This window comes from Onychomys torridus, chromosome 14, assembly GCF_903995425.1.
Source record: "Onychomys torridus chromosome 14, mOncTor1.1, whole genome shotgun sequence".
Lineage (NCBI taxonomy): Eukaryota > Metazoa > Chordata > Mammalia > Rodentia > Cricetidae > Onychomys > Onychomys torridus.
The window spans coordinates 81,142,424-81,160,405 of NC_050456.1; the positions used below are offsets into that span (position 1 = coordinate 81,142,424).

The 17,982-nt window shown below is 46.0% G+C and overlaps 1 long non-coding RNA gene across 3 annotated transcripts in view; it reads right to left on the minus strand.

Annotated features, from left to right (window-relative positions):
- Window positions 1-968: 968 nt before the first annotated feature.
- LOC118595414 overlaps window positions 969-17,982 on the minus strand; it is a 33,381-nt gene continuing 16,367 nt past the window's right edge. For 2 of the 3 annotated variants that reach the window (XR_004946525.1, XR_004946523.1), the window contains 3 exons: window positions 3,528-3,698; window positions 1,867-1,965; window positions 969-1,782 (listed from right to left, as the gene is read on the minus strand). This is a non-coding gene — a long non-coding RNA (uncharacterized LOC118595414). Of the gene's footprint in view, window positions 1,783-1,866; window positions 2,012-3,527; window positions 3,699-17,982 lie in introns of all 3 variants that reach the window. The other variant, XR_004946524.1, reaches the window with a different exon arrangement.

Below are 17,982 nucleotides of genomic sequence, written 5' to 3' on the forward strand. Positions count from 1 at the left end.
TATCCTTCCTCTTTCCTCTTTGCTCCTGGTGTCACAGCTGCACTGGTATGTTGGCTTTCTCATGTCAGGGGCTTTCTTTACACACTTGCTACCAAAAGCTGAGCATAGTGGTACATGCCTTCAATCTCAGCACTATGGAGGCAGAGGCAGGAGACTCTCTGTGAGTTCAAGGCTATCCTGGTCTACATACTGAATTCCAAAGCTACATAGTGAGACACTGTCTCAACAAAACAAAACAGCAACAACAAAAACCTACATAATTTGACACCAATGTCCATCACACAGATGTCCCTCTCTAAACTTTGCTTTCCATGTAAAAAATCTCCTACTCTCCTGGCAGCAGCCAGATGCCTGAGGATAAGTGTTCTATGCCAAAAGGCATAGGCACCAAAGCCTTATTACACAAAATTGCAATGAGTTTGTATGCTGCTAACAACTCCTAAAGAACAAGCCTCTTAAACGAGAAAAGAGTTGGGACAATTTTCAATGCTACAGAGTTTGCAATTTTATCTGAAGGAAGTTTGAGCTCCTTACAAACTCAGAGAAGTAGGTAGCCTTATAGAGTTGGGCGGGACCAAGTGGTCTCTATAAAAACATCCTTTTAATACTCTAGTGACATTTGTACTCAGAGGAGACTGCTTTTGTGGAGTTGGTCTAGATTTTCTCCTTCAAAATATCAGCTTCTCATACCTGGATATAAACCCTAGTTCTCTACAGGACCTCTCACGTACTCCATCACCACCCAAACTCTTCCCCCCATTGTGTGTCCTGTTTTCTTACACTCTAGCACTCAGATGGCCACAGAGGACAGAAATTCTCAGTAAGTGGAGAGCAGCAGTGTGTGACCTTCCCTGTGTAATAGAGACTTGTGAGGGTTTGGGGACTCATGAGGGAACAGCAGGAAGGAATGTAAGTGTGAAATAAAATTCAACCACACACATCTGGAAGGAGTTTAAATGTGCCATTTTCCTACTGAAGCAATGGCCCTTCTTGTCTTCAATACATCACAACTCACCCCAGATAAAAATGGTTCAGGGCTTGCTCCAGCTGGAGGGTTTGACTGTAAGAAGAGAAGATCTTTTTATGTCAGAAACATATGAATACTTGTGTGTCTTTTGACAACGTCAGAATTTACTGAATAATCAGTAAGTTCACAAGCTATCTGCTTTGTGGCCTATGATTTGCCATGTTGTCTTGATTTCCCTTGATAGCTGGATGCTAGGTAAACATAAGTCTCTGGTCCTGGCATTAGGATCAACAACCCTTCCCAAGCAGGTAACTTCCCACATGTAACCCCAGGACCCAGGGATACATCTTCCATGACCTTTTCACCAAAAACATGCACCCAAAGAACAGCGTGTCTTGTCCAGCACTATATCCAGGACTCTAGAACAATCTGGTCTTTGTTCCAAAGAGCTTGAATCTAGGAAGGGAGATGAAAAGGCCTCATCATCGAGCAGCCGTGAGACTCACAAAATGCTGATTGCCAGGAATTCGGAGAGGGAGAGTGCATGCTGATACTCTGTACCTGAGCTGGCAATGCAGTCACCTAAGCCACAGCAAACTTGAGAATCCCTCTGAAACCAGAGGCTTCCCCACCTTAGAGGACGCCGACACAGGGTGCGGATGCTGATGTATTCCAGGCTGGCATCCAGACACCCTCTGAAGTAGGTGTGTCCGAGATGTACCTGTGCTTCTAATCACAGCTCCTGCTTCCTCTGCTTTGTTCAGTCTCTGCTGATTCCCAGCACCATCATCCAGTCTTCAGACAGACACCCAAGCCTGAAGGGCAGTAACTGGAACAAGTTATTTCTGAAACTTCTCAAGAGAAAGGAAATATGTAAAACGAGCTTCTCTCTTACAAACCTGGGTGTCTCCCCAACTCCCTGTCAGGATGGCGCCATAGCAGCTCAGCCTGGTTCCCTTGGTTCTCCTCATGGCAGAAGCCAGGCACCATCTCAGACACTGTAGAGCCAAAATTGTTCTCATGATTTTCAAAGATTGAAGGCATCTATAATTACATCAGAAAGTCAATTTTTCATTCACCAGAAGTGACTGGAAACTAGAAACTCCATGCCAAAATTTTAAAAATTCAAAATCATTTAAAATAAAATTTTAAAAATATCTTCATAATATTTGAGCTGTGTCATGGGCCAAACAAGAAAAGTAGGAGAATGTAAATGTATCAGTCCTGACTGCCTGTACCCAGATAGGGTAGTGAGTACTAGTCTTCAGGATACTATGGCTCGCCCTATAAATTGTAGCCTCTTGAGATAAGAAATAGACACACAGGCACACCACCACCACCACCTCCACCACCTCCACCACCTCCACCACCACCATCATCACCACCATCACCACCACCTCCACCACCACCACCATCATCACCACCACCACCACCTCCACCACCTCCACCACCACCACCACCACCACCACCACCACCACCACCACCACCACCACCACCTCCACCACCACCATCACCACCACCACCTCCACCACCTCCACCACCACCACCACCTCCACCACCTCCACCACCACCACCACCACCACCACCACCACCACCACCACCACCACCAATCAAGCATATTCAGCCAGCCAGCTTTACTGACCCTAGTCTAGTTAGTATTCATGTCTCCTGTCCACGAGGCCATCATTGACCAAGGACTGAGAGTAAGGAGGGCAGATCTCTGAGAACTCACTTCCAGACATACCAAACATGCAGACGGGAAGAGAAGCACAAGCTGCTATTTGTGGAAGACAAAGAGGCTACAGTTGGTGTGAGTGGCAGAAAGAGGCAAGGAAGGTCTAGGACAGGCTGCTGCTTAATGTGACTCCTCAGCAGCCAGAGAACTGGTGAGGTGCCAGATCTCTGCCAGCCTCATGCCACCTTTAAGAAATGATAAAGATGCCAGGTGGGGGTGGCACACGCCTTTAATCCCAGCACTTGGGAGACAGAGGCAGGCGGATCTCTGTGAGTTCGAGGCCAGCCTGGGCTACAGAGTGAGATCCAGGAATAGGGCAAAGCTACACACACACACACACACAAAAAAAAAAAAAAAAAAGAAAAGAAAAGAAAGAAAGAAATGATAAATATTTAAAATGTCACAAGAATGAAGTCACAGACTCTGCAGTTCTAGGAAACTACAGAATACTGTGGGTCTCTGCAGATGCTCCAGTACCATAACAACAGAAAATGGCCCAGCAGAAGCGTTTCCCTGCTTCTCACTATTCCTGCTTGTATTGAAAACACAGAGAACTAGCTAGTCAAGGTTCTGTGAAGCCCAGTTTGCTGAACTCCCTTCCTGTCTTCGCTTTTTGGTTGTTGTTATTGGTTGGATGGCCTTTGGTATGTATGGTGTATGTGTGTGTGTTATATGTGTGGTGCAAGAATACTCCCAAGAGGCTGAGGCAGGAGGGTTGTGATGAGTTCAAGCCTGCCTGGACTACAAAGTAATATTCTGTCTCAAAACACACACACACACACACACACACACACACACACACACACACACAGCACCCAGAAATACCTTGATTGGCTAGTTTTAGCAGGAGACCAACAGCAGAGACTCTGCCACTCACAGCTCATGGTGGGGAGGTAGCAGGGACACCTGTTTCATGATGCACATCCATGGAAGTAAACCAATTCATTCCAGATGCCTCCAGCTCACTGACAAGAGAAGCCCTCATGAACTCGTCTCCTGGAAAGATATTCACACAATTCTAATAACCTGTCAGACCACCTATAGTATGAGACTGAAACCCAGACAATGATGGGTCAGTGGTGAGAAGGGGCCACACCTTGACTGGGACTGTTTAGATGTGCACATCTCCAGGTCCTCTATTGAAACTTAATCTCACTTCAGATCCTGAAGATAGATTTGAGGGGTTCAATGTGTCTCTTTGTTCCTCTCCCCAATGTGACCACAATGAATAAATCTTTTCCACTTTCCACTATTAACTTGACTATAAAATTGGCTTATTGAGGACTAGTGGTGAAACCTGGCTTGGGGCACAGGCTGTGACTCTCCAAATTCAATAACACACCCAGGAGCTCCCACTGATGTGACATTTTAGCACTTATTTCCTCCTGAGACACTGAGGCAGAAGTTAAGGATTGTTAGAGCATGTTTAAATCATCTTCAATCACAATGTTAATGATTTCTTTACCATAAATACCGTTTTTCATGTTTATTTCCTAACTGACAGCTGTTAGACCTTTCCCTGGTATCCTCCTGGCTTTCAGTGCTGGGAGGCACAATGTGGGCTGCTGGAAGTTCTGCTAGACATGAACCCTAAAGGTATGTGCCCACTGGAATAACAGTGGCATGAGTGTAATCACTACAACCACCTGCTTTCCAATCGAATTTAGGGCTGGCTCAAGACAAGGGAACTCACATCTGGTACTATAAGCCAGGGTAAGAGCCCATGGCTGGTGAGGTCATAGGATCCATTGGAAAAGTCCACAAGGGTTGTTTTGTTAGATAGATGTGATGTGCTTGTCAAATTGCCTTCTGAACACTGTGCTCCTGCACATAGATTACTGCTGGTGTCAGCATTATGGAAGGAAATTTCTTTTTGCAATGGGAGTTGTACTGTAGAATCTCAATGTGTAAAGCTCCTAAGACTAAATGATTGATGCTGGGGCATGGTGGCCCTATGCTTAACCATGAATGGAAGAAAATAATCAGATATATGTCTCACTTCCCACCCCCTAAGGCTCAAGGTACAGCACAGGATGGAGCAAAAGGAATCTAAGAGCCAGAGGCAAGAGTGCTGTGCAGCAAGCAGTTTACTGGAGAAAGGCAGGCATCTCATGAGGATCAGGAGGTAAAGAGAATACTTCACCTGAATTCCATCTCCATGCTTCTCTTTGCCGACCCTGAGAGGAAGCTTTATTACTTAACAAGGTTGATGAGACAAAGTTTTTCTGTAAGAAGTAAACCAGAAGCTGTCTTCTCAACTTTCTGAGTATGTCACTTTATACAATACACCATTTACACTATCAAAGAAGACCATCCAGAGACCTTAGTAGGACAGGAGCCAACACCTGTGGTCACTGATGAATCAGAAAGCTTGGCAAGGAAACAAATGGCCTCTTTAGAAAGAATAGAAATGAATAAAAAACACAGAAAAGTTGCTAGGCAGAGGCTGTCTGTCAGGACCTGCAGAGAAAGGGTCTAGCAGAGACAGTGGGGTGCGTCTCTTCATTATGGGCCACCTCTCTCAGAAAGTCTCCCTCATGTAAGAGATAATCAAATCCAGACAGCATAGGCTCTGAAACTGAGTGTAGTCAGCCCAGAGGAGCAGGTGTCTCAGGAACTCTCTCCATGTGTGGTTTATGAAATAGATTTCCATGGTGGTTTAGGAATAGCCCCATAGCTCATATATTTAAATGCTTTGTCATTAGGGAATAGCACTACTTGACAAGAATTAGGAAGTGTGGACTTTTTAGAGGAAGTATGTCATTGGGGGTGGGCTTTGAGGTTTTAAGTGCTCAAGCAGGGCCCAATGTCTCTCTCTTCCTTCTGGCTGCTGACCCAAATGTAGAACTCCTGCCTCCTTCTCCAGCACCATGTCCCGCCACAGTGATAATGGACTAAACCTCTGAACTGTAGGCTGCCCAATTAATGTTTTCTTTCATAAGAGTTGCTGTGGTCATGGTGTCTCTTTACGGCAATAGAAAACCTAATTAACACTCTTTCCAACCTTCCTCCTACCCACTGGTGCCTGCCCACCCAGCGGTGTGTGCTTAGATAGAGATTCAGACAGCATCCTTGTTATCATGGGCCTTGTAGCTTGGAAAATTCTGACTAAACACAACATAATTATCAATCCTTTGTTCACTTCCCTGGAAGTATGGTGGGGTAAAGGAAATGACAAGCTCCCGAGAGCAGGCTTCCCTGCCAGCAGGTTTTCTTGTACTTCAGAGGTCCGAACCAGGAGTGAGCTGATATCTTGCTGAAAGTCAAACATGCCCTACATGGTGGAAAGAAGCTGCACGGCCAAGGCCTGGCCATGGCTACCCAGTGAAGTCAGAAGTAAGATCACACAACTACATGTACATAGAGGAATAAGGGGTCCTGGGACTCACACATGCAATAGTCTAGGCCCCATAAAACCATTTGCTACTGGATAGTCACGTCCACAAGCCAATGCTGAGAACAGGGCACTCCCTGGGTAAAACAGCTGTGACAACACCCACTTGGAAGTCAGAAAGCTTGATGAGGCACAGAGACACCAGTGGCATGAGGGTGCACAGTCACTGGCAAGCCTGCTCATGAAAACTGGTGTCTGGATGTAGCCACTCTCCAGGGAGGCACCTCTTACCGTCATGGGTAGGCCAACCTTCCCCCTCACAACACATCGTAAAAGTGCTCATTTTCCCCACTGAAAATATATCTGTTCCAAAACAGAAACACAGCAATTTCAGAAATGAAGCAGGTGGTGTGGAAAGAATGGAAACATATCTTATTTGGCTATGATAAGATATACAGTCTCATCAGGAGCATGCCAGAAAGTCTGTGCCAAAAAGGGAGCTATGTTTGTTGAGTGCTGAACCTGGTCAGGATGTCCAAAAGCAGACATCCTCACCTCTCAGGACAGAACCCAGCATTCCACTCCACACACCAGAAAGCAACCTGAGTGTTTCATGGATTTTCTTACAACCACAGCCAGCAGACAGCAGAGCCAGGCTTCCCAGACCTACTGCCAACCTGGAGAGAGTCCATGCTGCAGGACCAAAGCTTTTCTTGCTCTGTTGTATGGAAGACTAAAGGAAAAGCTTTGATGAGCTTTGGCTTTCATGACTTGTAAGAAGATGGTCCCCTCTAGTACTCTGAGCAAGTCAGGGGATTGTGTGGGTCATCAGCTTGCCATGGCTCCATCCTTTCTTATCAGTTTATTTGGAAACTTTTCAAAGGAAATATACAAGTATTTTAGTGGCTTTCTACTAGATTGATTCTGAATCCAGTCCTATTGCAATATGAAAGCCAGCAGGGAGCCTTCCCAATCTTGACTCTCTCCAGGCAGTAATCTTAAATCTATAAGACTAGCTCACAACAAGTCTGAAATCACTAGGCCTCAACCTATGATGAAGGGTCAAAGACAGGTGGAGAAAACCTGCACCAGACAGGCAGATTCTGGGCCCTGGGTTCATCTACAATGTGGACAGAGTTGTCTCAGCCTCAGGGAAAGGAGGTGGAAACCCTCCACCCTCCACAGCTGTGCACTTAGTCTCCATTGCTCGAGTCAGTTTTTCCAGGACATTCTTCTTTTTTAATGTAATTATTTACTGGAAGAGAGGTTGTGCCACCGGGTGTGTGTGTGTGTGTGTGTGTGTGTGTGTGTGTGTGTAGTTCAGACGATATATAGGAGTCAGTTCTCTCCTTCCACCACACAGGTTCCAGGAATTAAACTCATATCACCATGTTTCTGCAGCAAGAGTCTTTGCCCACTGAATCATCTTGTCCTCATAATAATTTCCAATCTTTGGTTTTTTGTTTTTTTTTTTTAATTGGGGTGTGGGTGTGTGCATGTGCATGTGTGTGTCTGTGTGTGAGTGTGCGTGTGTATGTGTGTATGAGCGTGCGAGTGTATGTGTGTGTATGTGTGTGTGTTACATATAAGTGGCACACACATGCCATGTGGAGGCCAGAGGACAACATTGTGGAGTCAGCTCTCTCCCTGCCCCTTTACGTAGACCCCAGAGATCAGGCTTGCATAGCAAGTGCTTTTACTTACTGAACCATCTCACCAGCCTGGGGCCCATTTTAAAAAGCCCAAGCCTAGATCCATGGTGGTCACCAGACTTCTGTTCTTTCACCCCTGTAGACACTTGCAGTTCAGTTTCACTTCTCTGCTTTTGAGCTCGGTGTCTACCATAAAACAACTGCTCAACAAGCGTGTGTAAAATACAGGAACGGACCACATAAAGGAGAGATGCAGAAGCTGTCCCTGCCCATAGCTGAAGCCTGAGCAGCAGGAATGCAAGTGTGACATTTGAGACCAGGAGGAAACATTCTTGGGAGTTCTGTTCCTCCCAGAATCCATTTGAAAATGTGATTTCTGAAGTTGTCAAGCAAGGAAAGGAGATTTGTAAAATATCATCAGAACGTGAGGTAAAGGGAAATCTGCAACAAGAAGTCCATCTTGGGTCTGAATCTGAACAACGGAAGTTTTGGTGGTAGTGATATATTCAGGGGGTATATACAACTCTTGGCATTCTGGCGTCATTTAAGAAAGCCCAGTTCATGGCCAGCATGGCAAGATATCCCTAAAGGTGGCACTCATATCTTTCTGGTAACCAACAGCTCCCTAATTAAACTCAAGGATCACTTAGGAGGGGAGGAAATCATACCTGGTCCTGGAAACCAACCCAAATACCCAGGGATACTGAGTGCATGGATCTTAAAGAAGAACCTGCTACCACCACATTACCAAATCAACGTAATTCCTGGCTGCATTCTAAATAGGTATCCTTCTACCCACAGGTAAGTATAGCTCTCACACCTCATCAGAGCGAGACCATACAGAAAACACAACTGGTCGAAATGCAGAGAACAACCAACAATGGGCGCATGATCAGTGCCCATCATAAATGGGATGAATATACAACACAACTTACGCTAAGGATCTGGAAAAATCTCAGACCGGAGTGGTGGGAGGGTTGTAAGAGCCAGAGGACTAAGGTGTCTGCTGTGAAGCTTTTCTTCTATAAATGACAGGAAAACCACACCCATGATACCTTAGCAATATGGCTAACAAGACTGGAGCAATAACACCACCAACAGACAAGCGGATATGGAAGGAAGGAGTCTCACTGAACTCCACCCCACACAAAGAATTACTGTCAACTAAGGACTTCTGAGGGAGGGAGAGTTACTCATCTCCAGGTATGAACCCCTAAATGATTATCCGATTCCAAGTGGTTAGCCCTGAAACCATGTATCAATAATACTAAATGGTGTAGACTGTATTTCTATATTTGTGCATTCATACATGTATGTAACACTAACAATGAAAGAAAAAGAGACCATAGCCAAAAAAAGAAAGCCAGTTCTGGAAGCTAAAGAGATGGCTCAGTGGTTAAGAGCACTGGCTTCTCTTCCAGCAGACCTAGTTTTAATTCCCAGCACCAAAACAAATAGCTTGCAACCATTCCAATCCCAGGGTATCTAACACCCTCTTCTGGCCTCTGCAGGCATCAGGCATGTTCCTATGCACCCATATGTAGACAAAACACTGGTAACATGAATGAAATTTTAAAAATGAAAGCTGGTTTGGGGTAGCCGGCTAAAATTTGACTTTGTGGTCTCACAGGCCACCCCCAGAGTGATGCCAAAGGCGGGAGGGTGTGGGTACCAGCCTGGCTCCTGAGGTCACTCAGGTCTCACATCTGGATGGTGTGGTTCCAGAAGACTTCATTCTTGGGATTTTCAGCTCCTTCTTTTCCCCAACAATGAGTGGAAACAGGTTATAGACTCCTCAAAAACATACTGCTCCATTAAGGGCCTCCAGACTTTCCAGGCACACAATGCCGTGAAAGAAGCATGGAAGAGAACTCATAAATAATGCAAATCATGAGACAGAGGGGGCAGATGCAGACATCTCATGCTCCACTGGCTATCAAGATGCCAGCTAGCTTAACTGCACGGAGATTCTAGGGCCTCGAATCTAGGTCAACAAACACTTTTCTTTTCATGTATGTGTTTTGAAAATATTTCAGGCTAACAAGCAAGCAACTTTGTCTCTCTCTTAAGATATCCAGGGAATTTGTTCTTTTAGCCATCATCAGAAAGTAAGTTTTAAGTCTTAAATTTTTAATGAATATTTGCAAAATATGAGGAGTAATAAATACCTTCTGGAGTCAAGGAAATACTGAATGTTGCCTATGGAGTAAGGTCTTGAGAGTATTTCATAAGTGGGGCTCAGCAGAGAGTCCTGGTGGGACAGGAATTGACCCCTGAGGTAGAGAGGCATCTGCTGCATTGTAGATGACCTAGAAGCAGGAGTAGGAAAAGATGCAGGAGCCCAGGAAACATGGCAAATGTTGGTATGAGCCTCAGGAGAACCAGGGCTTGAGAAGAGGCACAATTCTCTCTGAAAGCCATTCCCGAGCTGGCAGCACATCCCTGAGAGGACGCAGAAGGGAAGCACATGGGCACACACCATTCATTCAGCTTCCAAACCAAGAGCTACAAACTGGAATCTGCATACCAAAGCTCTTGCCAGCGGGCTGTGCCCTTCCAGTAAAGTTGGGAATCAAAACTCCAAACACTGATCACTCACTACACTGATTCTTTAACTGATGGCAGGCAGCACGCTCCCTCACGCAGCTCACCCTCTGATGCAAAGTAGGTAACCAAAGAGATTCACCCAAAATCAGCTAGGAGACAAACCTCTGGCCATCTCTGTGAGGGAGCTGCTAGACTGGGTTGACTGAGGTGAGAAACCTGTCCTTAAATGCGGGCATCACCACTCTGTGGGTTGGGGTCCTGGACTGAATAAAAAGAAAGATATAAAGGACCAGTGTTTGTCTCTCTTGTTTCCTGACTACGCACACAGTGTGACCAGCTGCCTCATGACCCTTCTGCCAAGACCTCTTCACCCTCCCTACCTCACTTCACTTACCCATTTCCTCAAAACCAGAGCCAGAAGAAACCGTCTAAGTTTTCTCTGCCAGGTGTTTTGCCATAGTAATGAGAAAAGCAGCTGACAGACTGAAACCCAGATGGAGTCATTAGCCAGGGAGTGCTCGACACTTGACTTCTGGGGCCACTGGCAACAGTGGCTTGCTAAACCCTCCTGAAGGATCTTCTGGGTCCGAGCACCAGAAACCAAGCTGTACAAAGCAGGGAGACAGTGCAAAGCACTGGGGACTTCTTTCTTTGGGCCTCCACTGCTGGGCTCTGACCTTCCCCCAGGACAGGTGCTTCACGTGGTTAATCTAGTTACAGCCAATTCTCCACCAGAGGGCATTCTGCCTTTAGGCTTCTTTGCTCTGATCCAAACAGGTTTCCTCTTAAAGCTCAGGGGCCAGCAAGCCTCCCAGGAGAAGCTTTGCACCAAATGGAGGTGATAAATGTAAACTCAGAATGGGACAATCTGATAGACCTTCAGATGCCCACAGTAACTGCCAATCCCCTACACAGGAAGGAGATGTGACAGTGGCAGGAAAGACATTCTGAGCTCCTGCAGAGAGAGCTGCATGGGAATCCGTTCCAGGTTGGCCACATGCAGAACACCCATAAGAGTGACAGGAAATTCCTGTTGTTCCACCTGAACTGTGGCCTTCTGAGGGTAGGTTAGGCCTGTGCAGCTAAAGACTCATCAAAAAAGTGCATGGATCACAAATACAAGGCAAACTGTGAAGATGGAAGCCACAGACATGCATGTCAGGATCAGCTCATGCAGCTGGAGGAACATGCCTAAGAATCTGGACTTTTACGGGATTTTAAGAAAAGTGAGTAATAATAAACTGTTGACGCCACCAGGCCTATAGAGAGAGGTCCAGACTCAGACATGTTTGTGAAGATGGATGTGGGTGTGAAGAACTGGAAGAAGGATGAGAGAAGTCTGGAGGCTCTTCCCTTTCGGGTGGGCTCATGAGTAGACAGTAGTTCACCTATCATGTCCTGGAGAAGACCGCGGGTTACTTTGGGGGAAGCTGGGTTAGGAAAATCTTCAGAATATCTAGGGAAACTGTTCTGCAGGCCTCAGAATGCAGGTCTGGCACCTGAGAGATAAATGTCAGAAAGGAAGCACAGAGATGGGAGACAAAAGGACTCCTGGCATTGGTTGTAGGGGCAGAAATCTATAAGCCAGGGGACGGCACCTCACACCAGATCCGTTCAAAAAAAGTGTGGCTACAGTTCTCATCTTCATGGGTGTGTGGTAATATCCAAGGGGATGATCAGGTGCTAGGAACAGAGAAGCAGACAATGGGTCCTGCATATCCTCATGTGGCACTCCTCTGGAGTTGGGTCTTAGAAACCACAACCAGCCAAGAGACTCATGGAACCACAGCTATGGCTCTGGAGGTGCCATTCTGCCCCAGCCCAGTATGGAACCCTAACTAGTGTCCATCCACATGTCAGCAATGAGGTCAAGACAAATCTGCATCACCCAGCAGAACACAGCTCCTGCCCAGGTATCTTACCTCATTATTCCACCAAAGGAATAAGAATGTTTGCTGTGTTTTATGTGCAGCTGAGGCCCATATTTACACACACACACACACACACACACACACACACACACACACACACACATCCCCGGGCCCTGAGGCCTAGCAAGGCACTGGCTGAAGGTCTGGCTCTTTTGTAACAAACAACTCTGATTAAATAGTTGCTAATGAACACCATTCATTCTATCCTGGTAAATCTGTTTATTGTAAAAGTTGTTCCTGAAACACTGTATCTGTTTAGTGACCCCACACACACACACTTTACCAGTTTTATCCATGATCCAGAAATTCCAGCCAACTACTTAACTGTGTAAAATATTTTTTCTTCCCTGGCATTTCCTGGGGCTAAGGCACTGGTGGTACTCCAGGCCTCTTTTATTATTTCTTGGGAAGAATCAGAAGTTGAGAAAAGGTAGCTCAGACAGGGCAGAGTGTGAGATGCCTCAGAACAGACCCAAGTCAGGCAGAAAGGCTGGGGGGGGCCCTTCACCTGGGAAGAGCAGTGGCTGCCAACACATGGTACATTAGTTACTTTTCTAGTGTTCTTATACAGTGAGTAAAGAGACTTCTAGAAGGAGGGTTTATTTTGGCTCACAGTTTGAGGGCACTTAGTCCTGCAGCAGTCTAGCAGCAGGAGCTAGAGCTGTACAGCTAGCTACTTTGTACCCAGTCAGGAAGCAGAGGGGGATGGGCCATCTGCTCAGCTCCCTTTCTTATTGGTTTAGTAGTTGGGGGCATGTCAATTAACCCAGTCTGGGGAATCCCTCACAGACACACCCAGAGGCTTGTCTTCTAGGTGAATCTAGATCCTATCAAGTTGACAATCGGTGTTAACAATCACAGACAGGGTCTGGACACTAGAAAACCAAACAACTAAAGACAGCATTGTCCTTGAGCATGAAGGACATGTGAATTCCAGAAATACGTACTTTAAATACAGTACACTTTAAATGTAAATGCCCTTGGCATTCACAGAAAATAAATTTTGTTACAATTCAAATCCCCATTTAAAGTATTTATGAGGATTTTTAACTTTCACACTTATTTATTTATGTTGGTAGTGTATGTGTGGGTATGTTCATGTGTCCTGGGACATGTGTGGGGTCAGAGGACAACACAGAGTAGGTTCTTTCCTTCAATCAAGTGGATTCTGGGGATCAAATTCAGTGCATAAGGCTTTGTGGTAAGCACCTTTATCTTCTGAGCCATTAAGGAACTTTTAAAATAGTAACATGAAGTAGAATCTTGCTGGGAAAAAATGCTTTGGAGGCTCCTGAAGGAGTCTGTTCAACCTAGGACACCATTTATTGAAAAGGATGCCTCAAAATAGAACAAATTATAGCTAACTAAACTATGGTAAGTCTTGGGATCCTCGGACCTGTCATGACCAGAAAAGAATAAAGATGCTCAAATGCTCATCTTAGCCTATTGAAATGTGTAAGCCCAGTATGTGTCAGTTACACATTGCAGCAAAACACTGTGCAAAAACAAGCGAACAAAACAATTGCTTTATTGCTCATAACTCTGTGGTCCATCTGGGTTGGACTCAGCTGGTGGCCCCTGTGGTCTCCAGCCAGACCATTCTCACAGCTGTAGACACACACAGCTTGAGGGGACAGCTGGTCAAAGATGTTTCTCCTGTAGGGTGAGTGAGCCCTGGCTGGCTCTGGTAGACTCCACATGGCTCTCTCCATGGGCAAGCTCACAACAGTTTACACCATGCTCTCAGAGCCCAAACAGAACAAAAGAAGAAAACTATGGATCACCGGTGTTTTCCAGCTCTGTTTTACTAACATCATGTCTGCTAACAACAAATTTAAAGGCGGAAGGGTGGCAGAGCTACTGAAGGGGCAGTTTGCAGATTCCCACTATTCTCTTCCCACATGTGACCCTAGCTGTATTTCATGAATACTGTTTAACATGCCATGATTTTAGTTCAGACAATCCTAGAAGAACAAGCCCATAGTCTTAGAGACACAGGGGTCTGGTGGGTGTTTGGAGTGCAGCAGGTGCTGTCAGTCTACCAGTGAGGATGCTCAGGCCTCTTCTCCCACTCGCTGCAAGCTAACTACCAGCCATTTACTTCCCTTGGAGAGTCCTGGGTCAGCAAAGAAGGGCTGGGTCACCCCCGGCAGGGCAAAGCAGCGGGAGTACTAAGTGGACACCACATCTGCAGAGGCATGAGCTGGGAGAGCCTTGTGAGCATACACGGAACTGTCCTCTGCAGATGTCACGTCTGGACATGCACCTTCCCTGCAAACACAGCCCCCCAAATGGTCAAGGGAACATCACCCAGAGCAGAGTCCTTCACACCCAACACAATAGCACAGAGTCATGCCATCATCCCAGGGTGTAAGGATCATGCTTTGTAGTCTATTTCCCCAGAAGCAGGGTGAGAGGAGGGCTAGGCCATCCTTTTATGCATCTTCTGGCTAGGGGACCATCATATGACTTGGTTTGGCCAGGCTGGGGAGGCATAGCACGTTTCCATGTTCACAGCTGGTCTGCAGAGTCCAGGGCCCTGGAAGTGACCAGTGTTGAGAGGCAGAAATGTCATATTACAACGAGTTGTTGGCTGCAATGTACTGATCAAATTGTCTCTGACACCAGGCTCTCAAGGCTCCTGCCCATGTTTACCCACAATTTGTACTGCAGTATTTTCACTGACTGGATAAATCACCCATTCCTCATTATGAATATGATTCTGCTTAGATTGTTATTTGGAATTAAGAAAAAGTTTCAATAAGTATTTGACATTTTTGCTACAATAGTATTAATGAGTGTGCAATCACATGCACACATATGTGTAAGTACACATGTGCTTGGAGGCCAAAGGTCAACATCAGGTGTGTTGAACTATAAGAGTGGGTAGCCAATTCTATAATTACTCTCCATCTCGTTTTTTGGGGACAGGGTCTCTCACTGAACCTCTAAGTCGCTGATTTGGCTAGGCTGGCTGGCCAGAAAACTCCAGAAATCTGCATGTCTCTGTCTTCTCAGCACTGGAACTCTGACGTCCTTGCCATCAGGCTCTCAGCTTCCACACTTGCACTGCCTGCCACCATGCTTGGCTTATTATGTGATAACATACAGCCATCTTCTTACATGTGCACTCTACTTCCTGCTCAGTGGTAATTACGCTTATTCCTCTTACACAGACTTGCACATGTGGATGGATATGCACACGCAAGTGTGTGTAAGTACTTTGTGTCAGAAAAGACTGGATCTTAAGTTCATTGTGACAAGTTTTTCTTCTCATTTAGCTAAATCCAGGACTTTGATGCTTAATTTCTTGATTCTTTCTTTCTAGAGTCTAATTGAAGGTGACCAACTGGTCTAGTTTTCATTCCTCAAAGACAAAACTGACTTTCCTCTCTACTGGAATCTGAAAAGAACCCAAGAGTCAATGAGATTACCCATTCTGGCTTTTTTTTTCTCTCTCTTGTTCCAAATCCCATTGTTCTAGAGATGATGGGTGTTAAGGGGTATTTAAAGGTTCAGGGATAAGTAAGACACAGTGGGAATCTGATCTCCACCCTGGTTGAGTCTCTAACTACTCTGGGATGTCTTCCTCTATGCCTAGGTCCTTCAGCACTGTCAGGTAGTTTAAACACTGACACCATTCCCAGCACTGGGGAGAACTAGATAAATGAAAGCTTTACTCCATGTATCCTGAAGGACAGTTAAGTTTGTGATTACATGTGGTTATTTAACTTAATTTTTAAAAAATCCACTAATGTGCTTGGCTCACAGTCATGCACAAGAAATCTACTTACTAGTAAAAAAAAAAAAAAAAAAGAAGCCAGGGTTTGCTGATTCCAACAAAACAACAAACACTGGCCCAGAAATAGGGAAATGGCTTAAAAAAAGATTGCCCTGTAAGAGCTTTCTTGGTGGTTTTCTCCAGAGAAGAAGCAGAGTGCCCAGCCCCAGTGGGTGGGGGTGGGGCTGAGAAGGGATCATGCCATTTCTGTCTGCCCCTCAGTCCCTCAGGTACTCTGTGGTCTTCTATACATTGTAGCTCACTATTTCCTACTGATAGTTTTGGCTTGCAAGTTCTGGTTTATTTTCTATTACCCTCCAGCAGTCAGAGTTTGGCTACAACCTTGGTACTGCCCTGTCCCGGCGCAGCTGATAGGCTCAAGTGGCATCCAATGTGAGCACAGTAAACCAAGGGGAAATGAGAAAAAACGCAAGACCTGGCTTCATACCTGCACCATAACAGGGCAGGTCTCCAGAGGCCGCCCGGCAGAGAGGAATAACCAAGCCTAAGTAGGAAACTTACTTCTCCTGAGGGGTATGGTCAATGGGCAAATTGGTACTAGCAGGAAGTGAAATTCAGAGCATCTAGCCAATTGACCACCCCCATCCCCACCTCATGCCACAGCAGTTATCAAGGGTCACTGAAGTCTGGTGACAGCATTAAGAAGCTGTTTAGGACAAAAGGAAACAAACAGGACCTGGGAACTTAGGACCTGCTGACGTCTCTTGGGACTCACTCTTTATTCTCTGTCCTTCTCCAGTCTGTGTGTTTCAGGCTGTTATTGCACATGAGTCCATAAGCAGAAGCTAAGGAAATGCAAGAGCCTGTGCTCTCCCATGGCAAACAGACCTGCAACTCATCCTGGAAAAGCAAAAGTCAATGGGAAGTATGGAAACGCAGTGGCCCCAAGAAAACAAAGAAAAGAGGCTTTCCGGCAGGGAGCTGCCCAGTCTTCTGCCTACCGACATCCTGTAGCTTAAGCCCAAACTCCCTTCTCTCGTTGAGACCCCTTCTCCACCTCCTATAGGCATTTCCCAACCGGGAATTCCGCCAAGAGCTGGTGAATATTTCATTCCTCACACAGCCTGATGCAATGCGGCTGTCTGTCAGAGATAAGCCCCATTTTAGTGTTGAAGAAATAGACCTGAAATCCCAGCTGAAGGAAGTTTGGATTACACCCGCTCACAAAGCCAGGCGCATACTGGTCAACCAGGAAAACAGATGGAAGTAACTAGAGATACAAACTAATGCCAGACTCTATTACCAGTGTCTCTGCAAGTGGTGGCAACAGGGCTCCACCTCAGTACTCTCCTTACCGCTCCCTGTTAAGTTTTAACAACCACCATCATTAATCAGTCTTGCAGAGTTTATGAAGAAATAAGATCACAATCAATTCAATGGTAACCACTTTACATATGAATGAGAATCATGATAAATACAAGGGATTCAGTCTGCTATGATGGTGGAGGAACAGTTCATAAAGCATGTACTGGTCAAGGCACTCCCTTCAAACTCACAGGCCACTCCTAGCAGGGAGGCAAGAACACTAACTGCAAACCTTCAGCTCTCCTTTTGCCCCTCCAAATCAAATCCTCCAGCCTCAGGCCCAGCTCTGCAACACAACACCCGCTGCAGCCTCCCTTCCTTTCCCACACCCATCTTCAGTGGCTTACACAGATCATCCCTTTCCAGACTTCCTTCCACCTACCCATTGCTTTGTCCCAGTACCTAACTCCAGCAGGAGGCACTCCCTGGAAATCCACAGGGCACTCTGATGCGGGAAGCAGGTAGGCTAACTGCAGATCTTCACCTCTCCCTCCACTCCTCCAAGTCCAATCCCCCAGTCTCATGCCTAGCTCTGTAGCAGACTTTCTGGGGTAGCCCCTCCTTGCTCTCTGCACCCATGCCCAAGGACTAATTAAGCAAATCCTGGTGGAACATCCTGAAATCACCCGCCTCTTGTGAAGCCACTCCACCAACCCCAGCACATCTTCAGTCCTAAGTGTCAGGTCCCAAGACCCAGAAACACAGTTTA